Consider the following 26829-nt stretch of genomic DNA (forward strand, 5'->3'; position numbering starts at 1 on the left):
AGAGGAGATTTAGCTAGATATTGCACTAGAGAGGGTACAGAGGAGATTTACCAGAATGTCGCAATTTAGTAGTTATAGCGAGCTTTACCAGTGTGCTACACTGGACAGTGTGCAGAGGAGATGTACCAAGATTTTGTAATTAAGAAGTTACTGATCTGATTTACAAGGATAATGCGCTGGAGAAGGTACAGAGAAGATTTACTGGGAATTTGCATTGGATAGGGTAAGAGGAGATTCACCAGGATGTTACGCAGTAGAGGGTAGAGAGGAGATTTAGCACGATGTTGCAATGCAGAAGTTATAGCAGACATTTACAAGGTTGTTGCACTAGAGAGGGTACAGAGCAGATTTACCAGGATGTTGCAATTGAGAGGGTACTGAGGAGATTTACCAGTATTTTACACTGGAGAAGGTACAGAGGCTATTTAACAGGATATTGCACTAGAGAGAGTACAGAGGAGATTTACCAGGAGTGGGTAGAGAGATTTAGCAGGATGTTGCACTACCGAGTGTGCAGGGGAAATTTAACAGGATGTTGCAGTGGTGTGCTTGCAGTGGTGTGGTTGCAGAGGAGATTTATCAGGATGTTGCACTAGAGAGGATACAGAGGAGATTTATCATGATGTTGCCCTAGAAAAGGTGCAGAGGATATTAACAAGGATGTTGCACTGGAGAGATTACAGGTTTGATTTACCAGGATGTTGCACTGGAGAGGGTACAGAGGAGGTTAGCAGGATGGGCGCTAGACAGAGTGCAGAACAGAACTAACAGGATGTTATAATAAAGAGGGTACAGAGGAGATTTCAAAGGATATTGCACTAGCGAGAGTAGAAAGGAGAGTTACCCGGATGTTGCACTGGAGAGCATACAGAATAGATTTACCACGATATTACACTGGAGAGGGTACATAGGGGATTTAACAGGACATTGCACTCGAGAGGATTCAGAGGCGAATTACCAGGATGTTGCACTGCAGAGCTGGCAGAGATCATTTACGAGGAACTTGCAATAGAGAGGGTACATTGATAATTTACCAGGATGTTTTGCTGGAGAGGGTACAGAGGAATATGACCAGGATGTTACACTGGAGAGGGTACAGAGGTGATTTAACAATATGTTGCACTGGCGAGGGTACAGATATGTTTTACCTGCAATGTTACACTAGAGAGGGAACAGAGGATAATTAGCAGGAAGTTGCACTGGAGAGGCAGCCGAGTAGATATACGACGATGTTGCACTGCAGATTGTATAGAGGAGATTTCCAGGATGTAGCACTGTAGAGAGTACAGGGGAGATGTATCAGAATATTGCACGAGAGAGGGTACAGAGGAGATTTACCAGGATGTTGAACTAGAGATGGTGCAGATGGGATTTACCAGGATGTTGCACTAGAGAGGATGCAGAGCAGATTTACCAGGTCGTTACACTAGAGAGGGTACAGAGGAGATTTACCAGGATGTTGCACTAGAGAGGGTACAATTTAGATTTACCAAGTTATTGCACTGTAGATGGTACAGAGGAGTTTTACCAGGATGTTACACTAGAGAGGGTACACAAGAGACTTACCAGGTTGTTGCACTCGAGATGAGACAGAGTATATTTATTATGTTGTGGAACTGGGAGTTTACAGAAGTGATTCACTATAAAGTTCCTCTAGACAGGATGCGGAGGAGATTTACCAGATTGTTGCACCAGTGAGGGTACAGAGGAGATTTACCAGGATATTGCATTAAAGTGTACAGAGGAGATTTATTGTATGCTGCACTGGAAATGTGCAGATGAGATTTATCAGGATATTGCACTAGAGAGGGTATACAGCAGATTTACCAGGATGTTTCAATAAAGAGCGTACAGAGGAGATTTACCAGGATCTTGCACTGGAGGGGTTACAGAGGAGATTTACAAGAATGTTGCACTAAACACGTTTGCAGAGGAGATGTACACGGATGTTGCACCCGAGCGGATACAGAGAAGATTTACTAGGATGTTGCACTAGAGAGCGTACAGAGGAGATACCAGGACGTTGCACTAGAAATCGTGCAGTGGAGATTTACCAGGATGTGGCCCTGGGAGTGTACAGAGGAAATTAACCAGAATGTTGAACTCGACAGGGTACAGAGCAGAGTTACCAGAATGTTGCATAATTGAGGGTGCAGAGGAGATTTATTTGGATATTGCATTAGAGAGGGTACAGAGGAGAGTTACCAGAATGTCACAATTTAGTAGTTATAGGGAGCTTTACCAGTGTGCTACACTGGACAGTTTGCAGACGAGATGTACCAGGATTTTGTAATTAAGAAGTTACTGATCTGATTTACCAGGATGTTGCACTGGAGAAAGTATAGAGAAGAGTTACTGGGAAGTTGCATTGGATAGGGTAAGAGGAGATTCACCAGGATGTTACACTGTAGATGGTAGAGAGGAGATTTAGCACGATGTTGCAATGCAGAAAGTAGAGCAGACATTTACAAGGTTGTTGCACTTGAGAGGGTACTGAGGAGATTTACCAGCGTTTTACATTGGAGAGGGTACAGAGGCTTTTTAACAGGATATTGCACTAGAGAGAGTAGAGAGGAGATTTACCAGGAGTGGGTAGAGAGATTTAGCAGGATGTTGCACTACCGAGTGTACAGAGGAAATTTAACAGGATGTTGCAGTGGTGTGCTTGCAGTGGTGTGGTTGCAGAGGAGATTTATCAGGATGTTGCACTAGAGAGGATACAGAGGAGAATTATCATGATGTTGCCCTAGAGAAGGTGCAGAGGATATTTACAAGGATGTTGCACTGGAGAGGTTACAGATTTGATTTACCAGGATGTTGCACTGGAGAGGGTACAGAGGAGGTTAGCAGGATGGGCACTAGACAGGGTGCAGAACAGAACTAACAGGATGTTACACTACAGAGGGTACAGAGGAGATTTGAAAGGATATTGCACTAGCGAGAGTACAAAAGAGAGTTACCTGGATGTTGCACTGGAGAGCATACAGAGTAGATTTACCACGATATTACACTGGAGAGGGTACATAGGAGATTTAACAGGACATTGCACTAGAGAGGGTGCAGAGGCGATTTTCCAGGATGTTGCACTTCAGAGCTGGAAGAGATCATTTACGAGGAACTTGCAATAGAGAGGGTACATTGATGATTTACCAGGATGTTTTGCTGGAGAGGGTACAGAGGAATTTGACCAGGATGTTACACTGGAAAGGGTACAGAGGTGATTTAACAATATGTTGCAATGGCGAGGGTACAGAGATGTTTTATCTGCAATGTTACACTAGAGAGGGTACAGAGGATAATTAACATGAAGTTGCACTGGAGAGGCAACAGAGGAGATATACGACGATGCTGCACTGCAGATTTTATATTGGAGATTTCCAGGTTGTTGCACTGTAGAAAGTACAGGGAGATTTCTCAGAATATTGCACTGAAGAGGGTACAGAGGTGATTTACCAGGATGTTGCACTCGAGATGAGACAGAGTATATTTATTAGGTTGTGGAACTGGGAGTGTACAGAAGTGATTCACTATAAAGTTATTCTAGACAGGGTGCAGAGGAGATTTACCAGATTGTTGCACCAGTGAGTGTACAGAGGAGATTTACCAGGGTATTGCACTTAGAGGGTACACAGGAGATTTATCGGATGCTGCACTGGAAAGATGCAGAGGAGATTTATCAGGATATTGCACTAGAGAGGGTATACAGCAGATGTACCAGGATGTTGCAATAAAGAGCGTACAGAGGAGATTTACCAGGATCTTGCACTGGAGGGGTTACAGAGGAGATTTACAAGAATGTTGCACTGAACAGGTTTGCACAGGTGATGTACCCGGATGTTGCACCCGAGCGGATACAGAGAAAATGTACTAGGATGTTGCACTAGAGAGGGTACAGAGGAGATACCAGGACGTTGCATTAGAAATCGTGCAGTGGAAATTTACCAGGATGTGGCCCTGGGAGGGTACAGAGGAGATTAACCTGAATGTTGAACTCGACAGGGTACAGAGCAGAGTTACCAGAATGTTGCATAATTGAGGGTGCAGAGGAGATTTAGCTAGATATTGCACCAGAGAGGGTACAGAGGAGAGTTACCAGAATGTGGCAATTTAGTAGTTATAGGGAGCTTTACCAGTGTGTTACACTGGACAGTGTGCAGAGGAGATGTACCAGGATTTTGTAATTAAGAAGTTACAGATCTGAGTTAACAGGATGTTGCACTGGAGAAAGTACAGAGAAGATTTACTGGGAAATTGCATTGGATAGGGTAAGAGGAGCTTCACCAGGATGTTACACAGTAGAGGGTAGAGAGGAGATTTAGCACGATGTTGCAATGCAGAAGGTATAGCAGACATTTTCAAAGTTGTTGCACTAGAGAGGGAACAGAGGAGATTTACCAGGATGTTGCACTTGAGAGGGTACTGAGGAGATTTACCAGCATTTTACACTGGAGAGGGTACAGAGGCTTTTTTACAGGATATTGCACTAGAGAGAGTACAGATTTGATTTACCAGGATGTTGCACTGGAGAGGGTACAGAGGAGGTTAGCAGGATGGGCACTAGACAGGGTGCAGAACAGAACTAACAGGATGTTACACTACAGAGGGTACAGAGGAGATTTAAAAGGATATTGCACTAGCGAGAGTACAAAGGAGAGTTACCCGGATGTTGCACTGGAGAGCATACAGAGTAGATTTACCACGATATTACACTGGAGAGTGTATATACGGGATTTAACAGGACATTGCACTAGAGAGGGTGCAGAGGCGATTTACCATGATATTGCACTGCAGAGCTGGGAAAGATCATTTACGAGGGACTTGCAATAGAGAGGGTACATTGATGATTTACCAGGATGTTTTGCTGGAGAGAGTACAGAGGAATTTGACCAGGATGTTACACTGGAGAGGGTACAGAGGTGATTTAACAATATGTTGCACTGGCGAGGGTACAGAGATGTTTTACCTGCAATGTTACACTAGAGAGGGTACAGAGGATAATTAACAGGAAGTTGCACTGGAGAGGCAACAGAGGAGATATACGACGATGTTGCACTGCAGATTGTATAGAGGAGATTTCCAGGTTGTTGCACTGTAGAGAGTACAGGGGAGATTTCTCAGAATATTGCACTAAAGAGGGTACAGAGGAGATTCAGCAGGATGTTGCACTAGAGAGGGTGCAGAGGGGATTTACCAGGATGTTGCACTAGAGAGGATCCACAGCAGATTTACCAGGTCGTTACACTAGAGAGGCTACAGAGGAGATTTACCAGGTTGTTGCACTCGAGATGAGACAGAGTATATTTATTAGGTTGTGGAACTGGGAATGTACAGAAGTGATTCACTATAAAGTTATTCTAGACAGGGTGCAGAGGAGATGTACCAGATTGTTGCACCAGTGAGGGTACAGAGGAGATTTACCAGGATATTGCACTTAGAAGGTACACAGGAGATTTATTGGATGCTGCACTTGAAAGGTGCAGAGGAGATTTATCAGGATATTGCACTACAGAGGGTATACAGCAGATATACCAGGATGTTGCAATAAAGAGCGTAAAGAGGTGATTTACCAGGATCTTGCACTGGAGGGGTTACAGAGGAGATTTACAAGAATGTTGCAATGAACAGGTTTGCACAGGAGATGTACCCGGATTTTGCACCGGAGCGAATACAGAGAAGATTTACTAGGATGTTGCACTAGAGTGGGTACAGAGGAGATACCAGGACGTTGCATTAGAAATCGTGCAGTGGAGATTTACCAGGATGTGGCCCTGGGAGGGTACAGAGGAGATTAACCTGAATGTTGTACTCGACAGGGTACAGAGCAGAATTACCAGAATGTTGCATTATTCAGGGTGCAGAGGAGATTTAGCTAGATATTGCACTAGAGAGGGTACAGAGGAGAGTTACCAGAATGTCGCAATTTAGTAGTTATAGGGAGCTTTACCAGTTTGCTACACTGGACAGTGTGCAGAGGAGATGTACCAGGATTTTGTAATTACTAAGTTACTGATCTGATTTAACAGGATGTTGCACTGGAGAAAGTACAGAGAAGATTTACTGGGAAATTGCATTGGATAGGGGAAGAGGAGATTCACCAGGATGTTACACAGTAGAGGGTAGAGAGGAGATTTAGCACGATGTTGCAATGCAGAAGGTATAGCAGACATTTACATGGTTGTTGCACTAGAGAGGGTACAGAGGAGATTTACCAGGATGTTGCACTTGAGAGGGTACTGAGGAGATTTACCAGCATTTTACACTGGAGAGGGTACAGAGGCTTTTTAACAGGATATTGCACTAGAGAGAGTACAGAGGAGATTTACCTGGAGTGGGAAGAGAGATTTAGCAGGATCTGGCACTACCGAGTGTACAGAGGAAATTTAACAGGAAGTTGCAGTGGTGTGCTTGCAGTGGTGTGGTTGCAGAGGAGATTTATCAGGATGTTCCACTAGAGAGGATACAGAGGAGAATTATCATGATGTTGCCCTAGAGAAGGTGCAGAGGATATTTACAAGGATGTTGCACTGGAGAGGTTACAGATTTGATTTACCAGGATGTTGCACTGGAGAGGGTACAGAGGAGGTTTGCAGGATGGGCACTAGTCAGGGTGCAGAACAGAACTAATTGGATGTTACACTACAGAGGGTAGTGAGGAGATTTAAAAGGATATTGCACTAGCGAGAGTACAAAGGAGAGATACCCGGATGTTGCACTGGAGAGCACACAGAGTAGATTTACCACGATATTACACTGGAGAGTTTACATAGGGCATTTAACAGGATATTGCATTAGAGAGTGTGCAGAGGCGATTTACCAGGATGTTGCACTGCAGAGCTGGCAAATCTCATTTACGAGGAACTTGCAATAGAGAGGGTACATTGATAATTTACCAGGATGTTTTGCTGGAGAGGGTACAGAGGAATTTGACCAGGATGTTACACTGGAGACGGTACAGAGGTGATTTAACAATATGTTGCACTGGCGAGGGTACAGAGATGTTTTACCTGCAATGTTACACTAGAGAGGGTACAGAGGATAATTAACAGGAAGTTGCACTGGAGAGGCAACAGATGAGATATACGACGATGTTGCACTGCAGATTGTATAGAGGAGATTTCCAGAATGTTGCACTGTAGAGAGTACAGGGGAGATTTATCAGAATATTGCACTAGAGAGGGTACAGAGGAGGTTTACCAGGTAGTTGCACTAGAGAGCGTGCAGAGGGGATTTACCAGGATGTTGCACTAGAGAGGATGCAGAGCAGATTTAACAGGTCGTTACACTAGTGAGGGTACAGAGGAGATTTACCAGGATATTGCACTTAGAGGGTACAGAGGAGAATTACTGGATGCTGCACTGGAAAGGGTGCAAAGGAGAATTACCAGAATATTGCTATAGGTAGGGCAGAGGAGATTTACCAGGATGTTGCAATAAAGAGCATACAGAGGAGATTTTCCAGGATGTTGCACTGGAGGGTTTACAGAGGAGATTTACAAGAACTTGCACTATTCAGGTTTGCACAGGAGATAAACCAGGATGTTGCATCCGAGCGGGTACAGAGAAGATTCACTAGGATGTTGCACTAGAGAGGTTATAGAGGAGATACCAGGACGTTGCACTAGAAATGGTGCAGTGGAGATTAACCAGGATGTGGCCCTGGGAGGGTGCAGAGGAGATTAACCTGAATGTTGAACTCGACAGGGTACAGAGCAGAATTACCAGAATGTTGCATAATTGAGGGTGCAGAGGAGATTTATCAGGATATTCCACTAGAGAGGGTACACAGCAGATATACCAGGATGTTGCAATAAAGAGCGTACAGAGGAGATTTACCAGGATCTTGCACTGGAGGGGTTACAGAGGAGATTTACAAGAATGTTGCACTGAACAGGTTTGCACAGGTGATGTACCCGGATGTTGCACCCGAGCGGATACAGAAAAAATGTACTAGGATGTTGCACTAGAGAGGGTACAGAGGAGATACCAGGACGTTGCATTAGAAATCGTGCAGTGGAAATTTACCAGGATGTGGCCCTGGGAGGGTACAGAGGAGATTAACCTGAATGTTGAACTCGACAGGGTACAGAGAAGAGTTACCAGAATGTTGCATAATTGAGGGTGCAGAGGAGATTTAGCTAGATATTGCACTAGAGAGGGTACAGAGGAGAGTTACCAGAATGTGGCAATTTAGTAGTTATAGGGAGCTTTACCAGTGTGCTACACTGGACTGTGTGCAGAGGAGATGTACCAGGATTTTGTAATTAAGAAGTTACTGATCTGATTTAACAGGATGTTGCACTGGAGAAATTACAGAGAAGATTTACTGGGAAGTTGCATTGGATAGGGTAAGAGGAGATTCACCAGGATGTTACACAGTAGAGGGTAGAGAGGAGATTTAGCACGATGTTGCAATGCAGAAGGTATAGCAGACATTTTCAAGGTTGTTGCACTAGAGAGGGAACAGAGGAAATTTACCAGGATGTTGCACTTGAGAGGGTACTGAGGAGATTTACCAGCATTTTACACTGGAGAGGGTACAGAGGCTTTTTTACAGGATATTGCACTAGAGCGAGTACAGATTTGATTTACCAGGATGTTGCACTGGAGAGGGTACAGAGGAGGTTAGCAGGATGGGCACTAGACAGGGTGCAGAACAGAACTAACAGGATGTTACACTACAGAGGGTACAGAGGAGATTTAAAAGGATATCGCACTAGCGAGAGTACAAAGTAGAGTTACCCGGATGTTGCACTGGAGAGCATACAGAGTAGATTTACCACGATATTACACTGGAGAGTGTATATACGGGATTTAATAGGACATTGCACTAGAGAGGGTGCAGAGGCGATTTACCATGATGTTGCACTGCAGAGCTGGCACAGATCATTTACGAGGGACTTGCAATAGAGAGGGTACATTGATGATTTACCAGGATGTTTTGCTGGAGAGGGTACAGAGGAATTTGACCAGGATGTTACACTGGAGAGGGTACAGAGGTGATTTAACAATATGTTGCACTGGCGAGGGTACAGAGATGTTTTACCTGCAATGTTACACTAGAGAGGGTACAGAGGATAATTAACAGGAAGTTGCACTGGAGAGGCAACAGAGGAGATATACGACGATGTTGCACTGCAGATTGTATAGAGGAGATTTCCAGGTTGTTGCACTGTAGAGAGTACAGGGAAGATTTCTCAGAATATTGCACTAAAGAGGGTACAGAGGAGATTTACCAGGATGTTGCACTAGTGAGGGTGCAGAGGGGATTTACCAGGATGTTGCTCTAGAGAGGATCCAGAGCAGATTTACCAGGTCGTTACACTAGAGAGGCTACAGAGGAGATTTACCAGGTTGTTGCACTCGAGATGAGACAGAGTATATTTATTAGGTTGTGGAACTGGGAATGTACAGAAGTGATTCACTATAAAGTTATTCTAGACAGGGTGTAGAGGAGATGTACCAGATTGTTGCACCAGTGAGGGTACAGAGGAGATTTACCAGGATATTGCATTTAGAAGGTACACAGGAGATTTATTGGATGCTGCACTGGAAAGGTGCAGAGGAGATTTATCAGGATATTGCACTACAGAGAGTATACAGCAGATATACCAGGATGTTGCAATAAAGAGCGTAAAGAGGAGATTTACCAGGATCTTGCACTGGAGGGGTTACAGAGGAGATTTACAAGAATGTTGCACTGAACAGGTTTGCACAGGAGATGTACCCGGATGTTGCACCCGAGCAGATACAGAGAAGATTTACTAGGATGTTGCACTAGAGTGGGTACAGAGGAGATACCAGGACGTTGCATTAGAAATCGTGCAGTGGAGAGTTACCAGGATGTGGCCCTGGGAGGGTACAGAGGAGATTAACCTGAATGTTGAACTCGACAGGGTACAGAGCAGAATTACCAGAATGTTGCATAATTGAGGGTGCAGAGGAGATTTATCTGGATATTGCACTGGAGATGGTACAGTGGAGATTTACCAGCATGTCGCAATTTAGAAGGTATAGGTGAGTTTTACCAGGATGTTACACTAGAGACGATACAGAAGAGATTTAGCAGGATTTTGCACTAGAGTGGTACAGAGGAGATACAACAGGTTGAGGCTATAGACAGGTTGCAGTGTAGATTTCCCAGGATGCTGCTCCAGAGAGGGTGCAGTGGCGATTTCCCAGGATGATGCTCTAGAAAGGGTGCAGTGGAGATTTACCACGATGTTGCACTAGAGAGGGTACAGAGGAGATTTTCCAGGTTGATGCTCTAGAGAGGCTGCAGTGAAAATTTACCAGGATGTTGCACTAGAGAGAGTACAGAGGAGAATTTCCAGGTTGATGCTCTACAGAGGGTTCAGTTTTGATTTACCAGGATGTTGCACTGGAGAGGGTACAGAGGAGATTTCCCAGTATGTTGCTCTAGAGTGGGTGCAGTGTAGATTTACCAAGATGTTGCACTGGAGAGGAGACAGAGGAGATTTACTAGCATGTTGCACTAGAGTGGGTACAGAGGAGATATTCCATGATTTTGCACTAGAGAGGGTGCAGAGGAGATTTACCAGTATGTTGCACTAGCGAGGGTACAGAGGGGATTTACCAGGCTGTTGCACTGGAGAGCGTAAAGAGTCGATTTACCACGATGTTAAACTGGAGAGGGTACATAAGGGATTGAACATGATTTTCGCTAGAGTGGGTGCAGAGGCGATTTAGCAGGATGTTGCACTGCAGGTTCTACAGAGGAGCCTTACCAGGATGAGGCACTGCAGAGAGTGCAGGGGAGATATAGCAGAATATTGCCCAAGAAATGGTACAGAGGAGATTTACCAGGATGTTTCACTGTAGAGGGTAGAGAGGAGATTTACAAGAATGTTGCTGTAGAGAGGGTACAGAGGTGATATACCAGGATGTTGCACTAGAGATGATACAGAGGAGATTTATTAGGATGTGGCGCTGGAAGTTAAAGATGAGATTCAACTTAAAGTTCTACAAGACAGGGTTCAGGGAAGATTGGCCAGAATGTTGCACCAGTGAGGGTACAGAGGAGATTAACCATGATATTGCGCTGGAGAGGGAACAGATGAGATTGACAGAATATTGCACTGTAGAGGGTACCATGAAGATTTACCAGGATGTTACACTGGAGAGGGTACATAGCAGTTTTAACATGATATTGTACTAGAGAGGGTGCAGAGGAGATTTACCAGGATGTTGCTCTGCAGAGCGTAGAGAGGACATTTACAACGATGTTGCAGTAGAGAGGGTACAGAGGAGATTTACCAGTATGTTACATTGGTGAAAGTAGAGAGGAGATTTGGCAGGTTGTTGCACTGGCGTGGGTACAGAGGAGATTCAACAGGATGTTGCAGTGCATAGGTTGCAGAGGAAATTTACCAGGATGTTGCACTGGAGAGTGTACATTGGAGATTTACCAGGATGTTGCACTAGATAGGTTACAGTGTAGATTTACTAAGTCATTGAGCTGTAGAGGGTACAAAGGAGATTAATCATGATGTTACACTAGAGAGGGTAAAGAGGACATTCACCAAGTTGTTACGCAGGAGAGGGTTCATAGGGGATTTAACAAGCCTTTGCACTAGAGAGGGTGCAGCGGTGATTTACCAGGATGATGCACTGCAGATCGTGCAGAAATGATTTACGAGGTACTTGCGCTAGAGAGGGCACAGAGATGATCCTCCAGGATGTTGCTCTGGAGAAGTTACAGAGGAATTCTAAAAGGATGTAACAATGGAGAGGGTATCGAGGAGAATAACCAGGATGTTGCACTGCAGATTTTACCGAGGAGATTTACCAGGATTCTGCACTGTAGAGAGTACAGGGGAGATTTACAAGGATTCTGCGCTGTAGACAGTACAGGGGAGATTTACCAGGATGTTACACTGCAGAGGATAGAGAAGGGATTTTGCAGGTTGTTGCACTGGCGAGGGTACTGAGAAGATTCAACAGGATCCTGCAGTGGAGAGGTTGCAGAGGAGATTTAGTAGGCTATTGCACTGGAGAGGGTACAGAAGAGATTTACCAGGATGTTCGACTAGAAAGGGTACAGTGTAGCTTTGCCAGGTTATTGCGCTGTAGAGAGCAAAGAGGACTTTTTCCATGATGTAACACTAGTAAATGTACAGAAGACATTCTACATAAAGTTCCAGTAGACAGGGTTCAGAGGAGATTTACCTGAATGTTGCACCATTGAGGGTACAGGGGCGATTTACCACGATAGTTTGCTGGCGACGGAACAGTGGAGATTTACAGAATGTTGCACTGTAGAGGGAACGATGAAGATTTACCAGGATGTTACACTGGAAAGGGTACAGAGCAGTTTTAACGTGATATTGTACTAGAGAGCGTGCAGAGGAGATATAGCAAGATGTTGCACTGCAGAAGGTAGAGAGGAGATTTACAAGGATGTTGCACTAGAGAGGGTACAGAGGAGATTTACCAGCGTGTTGCACTAGAGAGGGTACAGAGGAGATATACCAGGTTGATGCTCTAGAGAGGGAGCAGTGGAGATTTCCCAGGATGTTTCTCTAGAGAGGGAGCAGTGGAGATTTCCCAGGATGTTGCTCTAGAGTGGATGCAGTGGAGATTTACCAGGAAGTTGCTATCGATCGGTACAGAGGATATTTTCGAGATTGATGTTCTAGAGAGGGGGCAGTGGAGAATTACCAGTATATTACAATAGAGAGGTTACAGAGTAGATTTTCCACGTTGATGCTCTAGAGAGGGTGCAGTGGAGATTTACCAGGATGTTGCACTGGTGAGGGTACGTAAGTGATTTAACATGACTTTGCACTAGAGAGGATGCAGAGGCGAATTACCAAGACGTTGCACTGGATGTGTACAGAGGAGCATTACCAGGATGTCACTCTGGAGAGGGTACAGAGGAGAATTACCAGGATGATGCACTGGAGAGGGTAGATAGTAGATTTACCTCGATGTTGCACTGCAGATTCTACAGAGGAGACTTACCAGGATGAGGCACAGTATAGAGTACAGGGGAGGTTTACCTGAATATTGCACTAGAGAGGGTACAGAGGAGATTTACCAGGATGTTGCACTGCAGAGGCTAAAGAGGAGATGTATTAGGGTGTGGCCCTGGGATGGTACAGAAGAGATGCAACATAAAGTTTCACTAGAAAGGGTACAGAGGAGATTTACCAGAATGTTGTACCAGTGAGGTACAGAGTAGATTTACCAAGCTATTGCGCTGGAGAGGGAACAGTGGAGATTTACAGAAAGTTGCACTGTAAGGGTACCATGAAGATTTACCAGGATGTTACACTGGAGAAGGTACAGAGCAGTTTTAACACGATATTGTACAAGAGAGGGTGTAGAGGCGATTTTTCAGGATTTGCAGTGGAAAGGTTGCAGAAGAGATTTACCAAGATGTTGTACTGGAGACGGTACAGAGGAGATTTACAAGGATGTTGCATTGGGAAGGTACAGAGTAGATTTATCTGCTTATTGCGCTGTAGAGTGTACAGAAGAGTTTTACCAGGATGTTACACTAGAGACGGTACAGAGGAGATTTAGCAGGATGTTGCACTAGTGAGGATAGAGAGTAGATTTTCCAGGATGTTTCACTAGAGCGATACAGAGGAGATTTAAGAGCATTTTGCACTGGATACATTACAGAGGAGATATACCAGGATTTTGCACTGGAGAGGGTACAGTGGAGATTTCCCAGGATGTTACACTAGAGAGGATACTGAGAAGGTTTACCTGGATGTTGCGCTGGAGAGTGTACAGAGCAGATTTACCAGGATGTTGCATTAGATATGGTACAATGTAGATTTACTAAGTTATTGAGCTGTAGAGGGTACAGAGGAGATTTACCAAGATGTTACGCTAGAGAGGAGATTTACCAGTCTATTGCACTGGAGAAGGAAAGACGAGATTTACCAGGATGTTCCACTAGAAAGGGTACCGTGTAGATTTACCAGGTTATTGTGCTGTAGAGAGTACAGAGGAATTTTACCATGATGTTACAGTAGAGAGGGTGCAGAGGAAATGTACCAGGATGTTGCACTGGAGAGGTTAGAGAGGACGTTTAGCAGGTTCTTGCACTGGCGAGTATACAGAGAAGATTCAACAGGATCTTGCAGTGGAGCGGTAGCAGTGGGAATTTACCAGAATGTTGCGCTGGAAAAGGTACAGAGAAGATTTACCAGGACGTTCCACTAGAGAGGATACCGAGAAGATTTACCAGGATGTTGCACCGGATAGATTAGAGAGGAGATTTAACAGGATGTTGCACCGAGAGCATGCAGAGGAGATTGAGCAGGATGTTGCACTAGAGAGGATACAGAGGAGATTTACCAGAATGTTGCACTAGAGAGGGTACAGAGGAGATACACTAAGTGGATGCTCTACACACGGTGCAGTGGCGATTTCCCAGGATGTTGTTCTAGATTCGGTGCACTTGAGATTTCCCATGATGTTACACTAGAGAGGGTGCAGAGGAGATTTACCAGGATGTTGCACTAGACATGATACAGAGGAGATTTATTAGGATGTGACCCTGGAAAAGTACAGAAGAGATTCAACATAAAGTTCCACTAGACAGGGTTCAGAGGAGATTTACCAGAATGTTGCACCAGTGAGGGTACAGAGGAGATTTACCACGATAGTGTGCTGGAGAGGGAACAGTGGAGATTTACAGAATGTTGCACTGTAGAGGGTACGGTGAAGATTTACCAGGATGTTACGTTGGAAAGGGTACAGAGTAGTTTTAACATGATATTGTGCTAGTAATGGTGCAGAGGAGATTTACCAGCATGTTGCACTGCAGAGAGTAGAAAGGGCATTTACAAGGATGTTGCAGTAGAGAGGATACAGAGGAGATTTACAAGAATGTTGCACTGGAGAGGATAGAGAGGATATTTAGCAGGTTGTTGCACTGGCGAGGATACTGGGCAGATTCAACAGGATGTTGCAGTGGAGAGGTTGCAGAGGAAATTTACCAGGATGTTGCAGTGGAGAGGGTACAGAGGAGATTTACCGGGTTATTGCGCTATAGAGTGTACAGAAGAGTTTTACCAGGATGTTACACTAGAGACGGTACAGAGGAGATTTAGCAGGATGTTGCACTAGAGAGGATACAGAGGAGATTTACCAGAATGTTGCACTAGAGAGGGTACAGAGGAGATACACTAAGTGGATGCTCTACACACGGTGCAGTGGCGATTTCCCAGGATGTTGTTCTAGATTCGGTGCACTTGAGATTTCCCAGGATGTTGCTCTAGAGAGGGTGCAGTGGAGATTTACCAGGATGTTGCACTAGAGAGGGTACAGAGGAGATTTTCCAGGTTGATGCTCTAGAGAGGGTGCAGTGGAGATTTATCAGGATGTTACACTGGAGAGTGTACAGAGGAGCACTACTAGCATTCTGTACTCGAGAGGGAAAGAGGAGATTTAACAGAATGTTGCACTAGAGAGGGTACAGAGGAGATTTACCTGGATATTGCACTATAGAGGGTATAGAAGAGTTTTACCACAATGTTACACTAGAGACGGTAAATTGGAGATTTTCGTGGATGTAGCAATAGAGAGGTTGAAGAGGCAATTTTCTAGGATGTTGCACTGCAGAGCATGCAGAGATGATTTACTAGGAAGTTGCACTAGAGAGGGTACAGAGGTAATTTAGCAGGATGCTGCGCTGGAGAGGGTACAGAGGATTTTTACCAGGATGTTAGACTGGAGAGGGTACAATGGGGAATTACCAGGATTTTGCACTGGAGAGGGTACAGAGGGGATTTCCCTGGATGTTCCACTAGAAAGGAAACAGAAGATTTACCTGGATGTTGCACTGGAGAGTGTACAGAGCAGATTTACCAGGATGTTGCACCGAGAGCGTGCAGATAAGATTTACCAGGAGGTTGGACTGGATAGGGCAACAGAGGACATTTACCAGGATGTTGCGCTGGAGAGTTTACAGAGGAGGTTTAACAGGATTTTGCACTAGATATGGTACGGTGTAGATTTACTAAGTTATTGAGCTGTAGAGGGTACAGAGGAGATTTAACATGATGTTACACTAAAGAGGGTACAGAGGAGATTTACCAAGTTTTTACGCTGGAGAGGGTACATAGGGGATTTAACAGGACTTTGAACTAGAGACGGTACAGAGGCGAGTTACCAGGATGTTGCACTGCAGATCGTGCAGAGATGATGTATGAGGAAGTTGCGCTTGAGAGGGTACATGGATGATTCTCCAGGATGTTGTGCTGGAGAGGCAACAGAGGAGTTTTAAAAGGATGTTACAATGGAGAGGGTATGGAGGAGAATAACCAGGATGTTGCACTGCAGATTTTAGAGAGGAGGTTTACCAGAATGCTGCGCTGTAGAGATTACAGGGCAGATTTACCAGAATATTGCACTAGAGTGGGTACAGAGCTGATTTACCAGGATGTTACACTGCAGAGGATAGAGAGGAGATTTAGCAGGTTGTTGCACTGGCGAGTGTACTGAGGAGATTCAACATGATCTTGCAGTGCAGAGGTTGCAGAGGAGATTTACCAGGCTATTACACTGGAGAAGTTAAGAAGAGATTTACCAGGATGTTCCACTAGAAAGGGTACAGTGTAGATTTACTAGGTTATTGCGATATAGAGAGTATAGAGGAGTTTTACCATGATGTTACACTAGAGAGGGTGTAGAGGAGATTTACAAGGATGTTGCACTAGAGATGATACAGAGGAGAATTATTAAGATGTGGCACTGGGATGGTACAGAAGAAATTCAACATAAAGTTCCACTAGACAGGGATCAGAGGAGACTTACCAGAATGTTACACCAGTGAGGCTACAGAGGAGATATACCACGATATTGTGCTGGAGAGTGAACAGTGGAGATTTAAAGAATATTGCACTGTAGAAGTTACCATGAAGAATAACCAGGATGTTGCACTGGAAAGCGTCCAGAGCAGTTTTAACATGATATTATACTAGAGATGGTGCAGAGGAAATTAACCAGGATGTTGCATTGCAGGGGGTAGAGAGGAGAGTTACACGGATATTGCAGTAGAGATTGTACAGAGGAGATTTACCAGAATGTTACACTGGAGAGGATAGAGAGGAGATTTAGCAGGTTGTTGCAGTGGCGAGGGTACAGAGGAGATTCAACAGGATGTTGCAGTGGAGGGGTTGCAGAGCAGATTGACCAGGATGTTGCACTGGACAGCCTAAAGATGAGATTCGCCAGGATGTTGCACTAGAGAGGTACAGAGGAGATTTACCTGGTTATTGCGATATAGATGTACAGAAGAGTTTTACCAGGATGTTACACTCGATACGGTACAGAGGAGACTTAGCAGGATGTTGCACTAGAGAGGTTACAGAGGAGATTTTCCAGGGTGTTCCACTAGAGAGGTACAGAGGAGATTTACGAGCATTTTGCACTGGAGACATTACAGAGTGCTTTACCAGGATGTTGCACTGGAGAAGGTACAGAGGTAATTTATCAGGATGTTGCACTAGAGAGGGTACAGCGGAGATTTCCCAGGAATTTGCTCTAGAGAGTGTGCAATGGAGATTTACCAGGATGTTGCGCTAGAGAGGGAACAGAGGAGATTTACCAGCATGTTGCACTAGAGAGGGTACAGAGGAGATATGCCAGTTTCATGCTCTGGACAGGGTGCAGTGGAGATTTCCCAGGTTTTTCTCTAGAGTGGGTGCAGTGGAGATATTCCAGGAATTTGCTCTAGAGAGGGTGCAGTGGGGATTTACCAAAATGTTGCACTAGAGAATGTACAGAGGAGATTTTCCAGGTTGATGCTCTAGAGTGGGTGCAGTGGAGACTTACCAGTATGTTGCACTAGAGAGGGTACAGAGGAGATTTTCCAGATTGATGCTCTAGAGACGGTGCAGTGGAGAATTACCATGATGTTGCACTGGAGAGATTACAGAGGAGATTTACCTGGATTTTGCACTAGAGAGCGAACAGAGGAGATTTCCTACTATGTTGCTCTAGAGAGCGTGCAGTGGGGATTTACCAAGATGATGCACTGGAGAGGATACGGAGGAGATTTACCAGCATCTTGCACTAGAGACGGTACAGAGGAGATATACCATGATTTTGCAATAGAGTGGGTACAGAGGAGATTCATCAGAATGTTGCACTAGCGAAGGTACATAGGAGATTTACCAGGATGCTGCGTTGGATGTGTACACATTTGTTTTATCAGGATGTTACACTGGAGAGTGTACAGAGGAGAATTACCAGGATGTTGCTCTGGAGAGGGTACAGAGGAGATTTACCACGATGTTGACCTACAGATTCTACACAGGAGACTTACCAGGATGAGGCACTGAAGAGAGTACAGGGAAGATATAGCAGAAAATTGCACTAGAGACGGTACAGAGGAGATTTATCGGGATATTGCACTGTAGAGGGTAGAGAGGAGATTTACAAGAATGTTGCTGTAGAGAGGGTACAGAGGTGATTTACCAGGATGTTGCACTAGAGATGATACAGAGGTGATTTATTAGGATATGGCCCTGGGTGGGTACAAAAGAGATTCAACATCAAGTTCTACAAGACAGGGTTAAGAGGAGATTTGCCAGAATGTTGCAGCAGTGAGGGTCAGAGGAGATTATCCATGGTATTTCGCTGGAGAGGGAACAGATGAGATTTAAAGAATGTTGCACTGTAGAGGGTATCAAGAAGATTTACCAGGATGTTTCACTGGAGAGGGTACAGAACAGTTTTAACATGATATTGCACTAGAAAGGGTGCAGAGGAGATTTTCAAGGATGTTGCACTGCAGAAGGTAGAGAGGAGATTTACAACGATGTTGCAGTAGAAAGGGTACAGAGGAGATTTACCATAATTTAACACTGGAGAAGGTAGAGAGGAGATTTGGCAGATTGTTGCACTGGCGATGGTACAGAGGAGATTCAACAGCATGTTTCAGTGGATAGGTTGCAGAGAATATTTAGCAGGATGTTGCACTGGAGAAGGTACATAGGAGATTTACCTGGTTATTGCACTATAGACGTTACAGAAGAGTTTTACCAGGATGTTACAATAGAGACAGTACAGTGGAGATTTAGCAGGATGTTGCACTAGAGAGGATACAGAGGAGATTTACCAGGATGTTGCACTAGAGAGGATGCAGAGGGGATTTACCAGGATTCTGCACTGGAGAGGGTACCGTGAAGATTTACCACGATGTTACACTGGAGAGTGTAAAGAGCAGTTTTAACATGACATTGCACTAGAGAGGGTGCAAAGGAGATTTACCAGAATGTTGCACTGTAGACGGTAGAGAGGAGACTTACAAGGCTGTTGCGCTGGAGAGGGTACGGAGGAGATTTAACAGGATGCTGCACTGGAGAGAGTACAGAGGATTTTTACCAGGATGTTACACTGGAGAGGATACAGAGGAGAATTATTTAGATGTTGCAATGCATATTGTACAACGGAGATTTACCAGGATGCTGCACTGTTGTGAATATAGGGGAGATTTACCAGAATATTGCATTAGCGAGGGTACAGAGGAGATTTACCAGGATGTTATACTGCAGAGGATAGAGAGGAGATTTAGCAGGTTGTTGCACTGGCGAGTGTAATGAGGAGATTGAAATGGATCTTGCATTGGAGATGTTTCAGAGGAGATTTACCAGGTTATTAGACTGCAGAAGGTACAGAAGAGGTTTACCAGATATTCCACTAGAAAAGGTACAGTGTAGATTTATCAGGTTATTGCGCTCTAGAGAGTACAGAGGAGTTTTACCATGATGTTACACTAGAGAGGGTGCATAGGAGATTTACCAGACTGTTGCACTAGAGAGGATACAGAAAGAGTTTTATCCAGGATGTTGCTCTAGAGAGGGTGCAGTGGAGATTTACCAGGATGCTGCACTGGAGAGGATACAGAGGAGATTTACCAGCATGTTGCACTAGAGAGGATACAGAGGAGATATACCAGGATTTTGCACTAGAGAGCGTACAGAGGAGATTTACCAGGATGTTGCACTAGCGAGGGTACAGAGGAGATTTACCAGGATGTTGCACTGGAGAGCGTACAGAGTATATTTACCACGATTTTACACTGGAGAGTGTACATAATGGATTTATCAGGACTTTGCACTAGAGAGGGCGCAGAGGCGATTTACCAGGATGTTGCACTGCAGAGGGTACAGAGGAGATTTAGCAAGATGTTACACTAGACAGGGTGCAGAAGAGATTTACCAGGATGTTGCACCAGAGAGGATACTGACGCGATTTAGCAGGATGTGGGCCTGGGAGGATACAGTGGAGATTCACCAGAATGTTCCACTAGACAGGGTACAGAGGATATTTAACAAACAGTTGCACTAGTGAGGATACAGAGCAAATTTACCAGGTTATTGCAGAGATGTTACAACGGAGATTTACCAGCGTGTTATAGTGAGTGGGTGCAAATGACATTTAAAAGATGTTGCACTGGCGAAGGTACAGAGGAGATTTAACAAGATGTTACACTGCAGATTCTACAGAGGAGACTTACCAGGATGAGGCAATGTAGAGAGTAGAGGGGAGTTTTACCAGAATATTGCACTCGAGATGATACAGATGAGACTTACCAGGACGCTGCACTGCAGAGGAAAAAGAGGAGATTTACAAGAATGTTGCTCTAGAGAGGGTACAGAGGAGGTTTACCAGGATGTTGCAATAGAGATGATACAGAGGAGATTTATTAGGATGTGGCCCTGGAATGTTACAGAAGAGATTCAACATAAAATTCCACCAGACAGAGTTCAGAGGAGATTTGCCAGAATGTTGCACCAGTAAGGGAACAGAGGAGATTTACCACGATATTGCACAGGAGAGGGAACAGATGAGATTTACAGAATGTTGCACTGCAGAGGATATCATGAAGATTAACCAGGATGTTACACTGGATAGGGTACAGACCAGTTTTAACATCATATTGTACTAGAGAGGATGCAGTGGAGATGTACCAAGGTGTTGCACTGGAGAGGCTAAAGAGGAGATTTACCAGGATGTTGCACTAGAGAGGGTACAGAGGAGATTTCCCAGGATTTTGCATAGAGAGGATAAAGAGGAGATTTACCAGCATGTTGCACTAGAGATGGTACCGAGGAGGTATAGCAGGATATTGCAGTAGAGAGGATAGAGAGGAGATTTTCCAGGTAAATGCTCTAGAGAGGGTGCAGTGGAGATTTACCAGGATGTTGCACTGCAGAGCGTACAGAGAATATTTACCAGGATGTTGCACTAGAGAGGGTACAGTGGAGATTTCCCAGGATGTTGCTCTAGAGAGGGTGCAGTTGAGAGTTACCAGGATGTAGCACTGGAAGGAAAAAGAGGAGATTTACCAGCATGTTGCACTAGAGAGGATACAAAGGAGATATACCATGATTTTGCACTAGATAGGGTACAGCGGAGATTTACCAGGATGTTGCACTAGCGAGAGTACAGAGGAGATTTACCAGGATGTTGCACTGGAGAGCGTACAGAGTAGATTTACCAAGATGTTACACTGGAGAGGATACATAAGGGATTTAACAGGATTTTGCTCTAGAGAGGCTGCAGAGGAGATTTACCAGGATGTTGTACTAGAGATGATACAGAGGAGATTAATAATGATGTGGCCCTGGGAGGATAGAGAAGAGATTCAACATAAAGTTCCACAAGACAGAGTTTAGTGGACATTTGCCAGATAGTTGCACAAGAGAGAGTACAGTGGACATTTCCCAGGATGTTGCTCTAGAGAGGGTGCAGTGGTGTCTTACCAGGATGTTGCACTGGAGAGGATATAGAGGGGATTTACCAGCATGTTGCACTAGAGGGGGTTCAGAGGAGATATACCAGGATTTTGCACTAGAGGCTAGAGAGGAGATTTTCCAGGTTGATGCTCTAGAGAGGGTGCAGTGGAGATATACCAGAATGTTTCACTGGAGAGCGTACAGAGGAGTTTTACCAGGATGCTGCACTAGAGAGGGTACTGAGGAGATTTCCCAGGATGTTGCTCTAAAGAGGATGCAGTGGAGATTAACCAGGATCGTGCACTGGAGAGTGTACAGAGGAGCTTTACCACGATGTTGCACTTCAGATTCTACAGAGGAGACTTACCAGGATGAGGTACTGTATAGAGTAGATGGGAGATTTACCAGAATATTGCACTAGAGATGGTACAGAGGAGATTTAACAGGATGTTGCACTGCAGAGGGTAAAGAGGAGATTTACAAGAATGTTGCTCTATAGAGGGTACAGAGGAGATTTGCTAGCATGTTGCACTAGAGATGATACAGAGGAGATTTATTAGGATGTGGCCCTTGGAGGATACAGAAGAGATTCAACATAAAGTTCCACAAGACACAGTTCAGAGGAGATTTGCCAGAAAGTTGCACCAGTGAGGGTACAGAGGAGATTTACCACGATATTGCGCTGGAGAGGGAACAGATGTGATTTACAGAATGTTGCACTGTAGAGGGAACCTTGAAGATTTACCAGGATGCTACACTGGAGAGGGTACAGGGCAGTTTTAACTTGCTATTGTACTAGAGAGGGTGCCGAGGAGATTTACCAGTATGTTGGACTGGAGATGATACAGAGGAGATTTACGAGCATGTTGCACTAGAGAGGGTACAGAGGAGATATACCAGGATGTTGCTCTAGAGAGGATACAGTGGAGCTTTACCAGCATGTTGCAATGGAGATGATACAGAGGAGATTTACTATCATGTTGCACTAGAGGGTGTACAGAGGAGTTATACCAGGATTTTGCACTAGAGAGTCTAGAGAGGAGATTTCCCAGTTTGATGCTCTGGAGAGGGTGCAGTGGATATTACCAGGATGTTGCACTGGAGAGGATACAGAGGAGAATTAACAGGATGCTGCACTAGTGAGGGTACAGAGGAGATTTTCCAGGATGTTGCTCTAGAGAGGGAGCAGTGGAGATTTACCAGAATGTTGCACTGGAGAGGATACAGAGGAGATTTACCAGTATGCTGCACTAGAGAGGGTACAGAGGAAATATACCAGGAATTTGCATTGGGAGGGTACAGAGCAGATTTATCAGGAAGTTGCACTAGCGAGGGTACAGAGAAGATTTACCAAAATATTGTACTCGTGAGGGTACAGCGGAAATTTACCAGGATATTTCAGAGATGTTACAACGGAGATTTACCAGGGTGTTGAAGGGAGAGGGTGCAAATTACATTTAAAGGATGTTGCACTGGCGAAGGTACAGAGGAGATTTAACAGAATGTTGAACAGCAGAAATTGCAGAGTAGATTACCAGGATGTTGCACTGCAGAGAGTACAGAGGAGATTTACCACGATGTTGCACTGCAGATTCTGCAGAGGAGACTTACTAGGATGATGCACTGTAGACAGTAGAGGGGAGTTTTACCAGAATATTCCACTAGAGATGGAACAGTTGAGATTTACCAGGATGTTGCACTGCAGAAGGAAAAGGGGAGATTTACAAGAATGTTGCTCTAGAGAGAGTATACAGAGGAGATTTACCAGGATGTTGCAATAGAGATGATACAGTGGAGATTTATTAGGATGTGGCCCTGGGAGGGTACGGAAGAGATTCATCATAAAATTCCACAAGACAGAGTTCAGAGGAGATTTGAAAAAATGTTGCACCAGTGAGGTTACAGAGGAGATTTACCACGATATTGCACTGGAGAGGGAACAGATGAGATTTGCAGAATGTTGCACTGTAGATGGTACCATGAAGATTAACCAGGATGTTACACTGGATAGGGTACAGAGCAGTTTTAACATGATATTGTACTAGAGAGGGAGTAGAGGAGATTTACCAGGATGTTGCACTGGAGAGGGTACAGAGTAGATTTACCAGGATGTTGCACTAGAGAGGGTACAGAGGAGATTTCCCATGATTTTGCACTAGAGAGGGTAGAGAGGAGATTGTCCAGGTAAATGCTCTAGAGAAGGTGCAGTGGAGATTTACCAGGATGTTGCACTGCAGAGGGTACAGTGGATATTTACCAGGATGTTGCACTAGAGAGGGTGCAGTGGAGACTTACCAGGATGTTGCACTGGAAGGAAAAAGAGGAGATTTATCAGCATGTTGCACTAGAGAGGGTACAAAGGAGATATACCATGATTTTGCACTAGATAGGGTACAGCGGAGATTTACCAGGATGTTGCACTAGCGATGGTACAGAGGATATTTACCAGGATGTTGCACTGGAGAGCGTACAGAGTAGATTTACCACGATGTTACACTGGAGAGGGTATATAAGGGATTTAACAGGACTTTGCACTAGAGAGGGTGCAGAGGAGATTTACCAGGATGTTGTACTAGAGATGATACAGAGGAGATTAATTAGGATGTGGCTCTGGGTGGATAGAGAAGATATTCAACATAAAGTTCCACAAGACAGAGTTGATAGGAGATTTGCCAGAATGTTGCACCAGTGCGGGTGCAGAGGCGATTTACGACGATATTGCGCTGGAGAGGGAAAAGATAAGATTTAAAGAATGTTGCACTGTAGAGGGTACCATGAAGATTTACCAGGATGTTGCGCTGGATAGGGTACAATGCAGTTTTAACTTGATATTGTTTAGAGAGGGTGCAGAGGAGATTTACCAGGGTGTTGCACTGGAGAGGGTACAGAGGAAATTTCCCAGCATGTTGCAATAGAGGGGGTACAGAGGAGATATACCGGGATTTTGCAATAGAGATGCAAGAGAGGAGATTTTCCAGGTTGATGATCTAGAGAGGGTGCAGTGGTGATATACCAGGATGTTGCACTGGAGAGGGTACAGAGGAGATTTACCAGGATGCTGCACTAGAGAGGGTACAGATGAGATTTCCCAGGATGTTGCTCTAGAGAGGATGCAGTGGAGATTTACCAGGATCCTGCACTGGAGAGGTTACAGAGGAGATTTACCACGATGTTGCACTGCAGATTCTACAGAGGAGACTTACCAGGATGAGGCACTCTATAGAGTAGAGGGGAGATTTATCAGAATATTGCACTAGAGATGGTACAGAGGAGATTTAACAGGATGTTGCACTGCAGAGGGTAAAGAGGAGATTTACAAGAACGATGCTCTATAGAGGGTACAGAGGTGATTTGCCAGCATGTTGCACTAGCGATGATACAGATGAGATTTATTAGGATGTGGCCCTGGGAGGGTACAGAAGAGATTCAACATAAAGTTCTACAAGACACAGTTCAGAGGAGATATGCCAGAAAGTTGCACCAGTGAGGGTACAGAGGAGATTTACCACGATATTGCGCTGGAGAGGGAACCGATGCGATTTACAGAATGTTGCACTGTAGAGGGTAGCGGGGAGTTTTACCAGAATATTGCACTAGAGATGGTACAGATGAGATTTACCAGGATGTTGCAATGCAGAGGGAAAATGGGAGATTTACAAGAATGTTGTTCTAGAGAGATTATACAGAGGAGATTTACCAGGATGTTGCACTAGAGATGATACAGTGGAGATTTATTAGGATGTGGCCCTTGGAGTGTACGGAAGAGATTCATCATAAAATTCCACAAGACAGAGTTCAGAGGAGATTTGCAAGAATGTTGCACCAGTGAGGGTACAGAGGAGATTTACCACGATATTGCACTGGAGAGGGAACAGAAAAGATTTACAGAATGTTGCACTGTAGATAGTACAATGAAGATTAACCAGGATGTTACACTGGATAAGGTACAGAGCAGTTTTAACAAGATATTGTACTAGAGAGGGAGCAGAGGAGATTTACCAGGATGTTGCACTGGAGAGGGTACAGACGAGATTTACCAGGATGTTGCTCTAGTGAGGGTGCAGTGGAGACTTACCAGGATGTTGCACTGGAAGGAAAAAGTGGAGATTTACCACAATGTTGCAATAGAGAGAGTACAGAGGAGATTTACCAAGTTGATGCACTAGAGATGATACAGAGGCGAATTACCAGGTTGTTGCACTAGAGAGGGTACAGAGGAGATTTCCCAGGATTTTGTATTAGAGACTGTAGAGAGGAGATTTTCCAGGTTGATGCGCTACAGAGGGTGCAGTGGAGATTTACCAGGATGTTGCACTGGAGAGGTTACAGAGGAGATTTACCAGGATATTGCTCTAGAGAGGGTAAAGAGCAGATTTCCCTGGATGTTGCACTAGAGATGGTGCAGTGGAGCCTTACCAGGATGTTGAACTGGAAGGATACAGAGGAGACTTTCCTGCATGTTGCAACAGAGACGGTACAGAGGAGATATACCAGGATTTTGCACTAGACAAGGTAAAGAGGAGATTTACCAGGATGTTGCACTAGCGAGGGTACAGAGGAGATTTTCCAGGATGTTGCTCTAGAGAGGATACAGAGGAGAGTTACCAGCATGCTACACTAGAGAGGGTACAAAGGAGATATACCAGGACTTTGCACTAGAGAGGGTACAGAAGAGGTTTATCAGGATGTTGCACTAGCGAGGGTGCAGAGGAGATTTACCAGCATGTTGCACTGGAGAGTGTACAGAGTAGATTTACCACGATGTTAAACTGGAGAGGGTACAGAGGAGATTTACTAGGATGTTGCACTAGAGAGGATACAGACGCGATTTACTAGGATGTGGTCCTGGGAAGGTATAGAGTAGATTCACCAGAATGTTCAACCAGGCAGGGTACAGAGGAGATTTATCAAATTATTGCAATAGTGAGGGTACAGAGGAAATTTACCAGGATATTGCAGAGATTTTACAACGAAGATTTACCAGGGTGTTGTAGTTACAGGCTGCACATGACATTTAAAAGATTTTGCATTGGCGAAGGTACAGAGGAGATTTAACAGAATGTTGCACTGCAGAGATTGCAGAGGAGATTTACCAGGATGTTGC

This window comes from Pristiophorus japonicus, chromosome Y, assembly GCF_044704955.1.
Source record: "Pristiophorus japonicus isolate sPriJap1 chromosome Y, sPriJap1.hap1, whole genome shotgun sequence".
Classification (NCBI taxonomy): Eukaryota; Metazoa; Chordata; class Chondrichthyes; family Pristiophoridae; genus Pristiophorus; species Pristiophorus japonicus.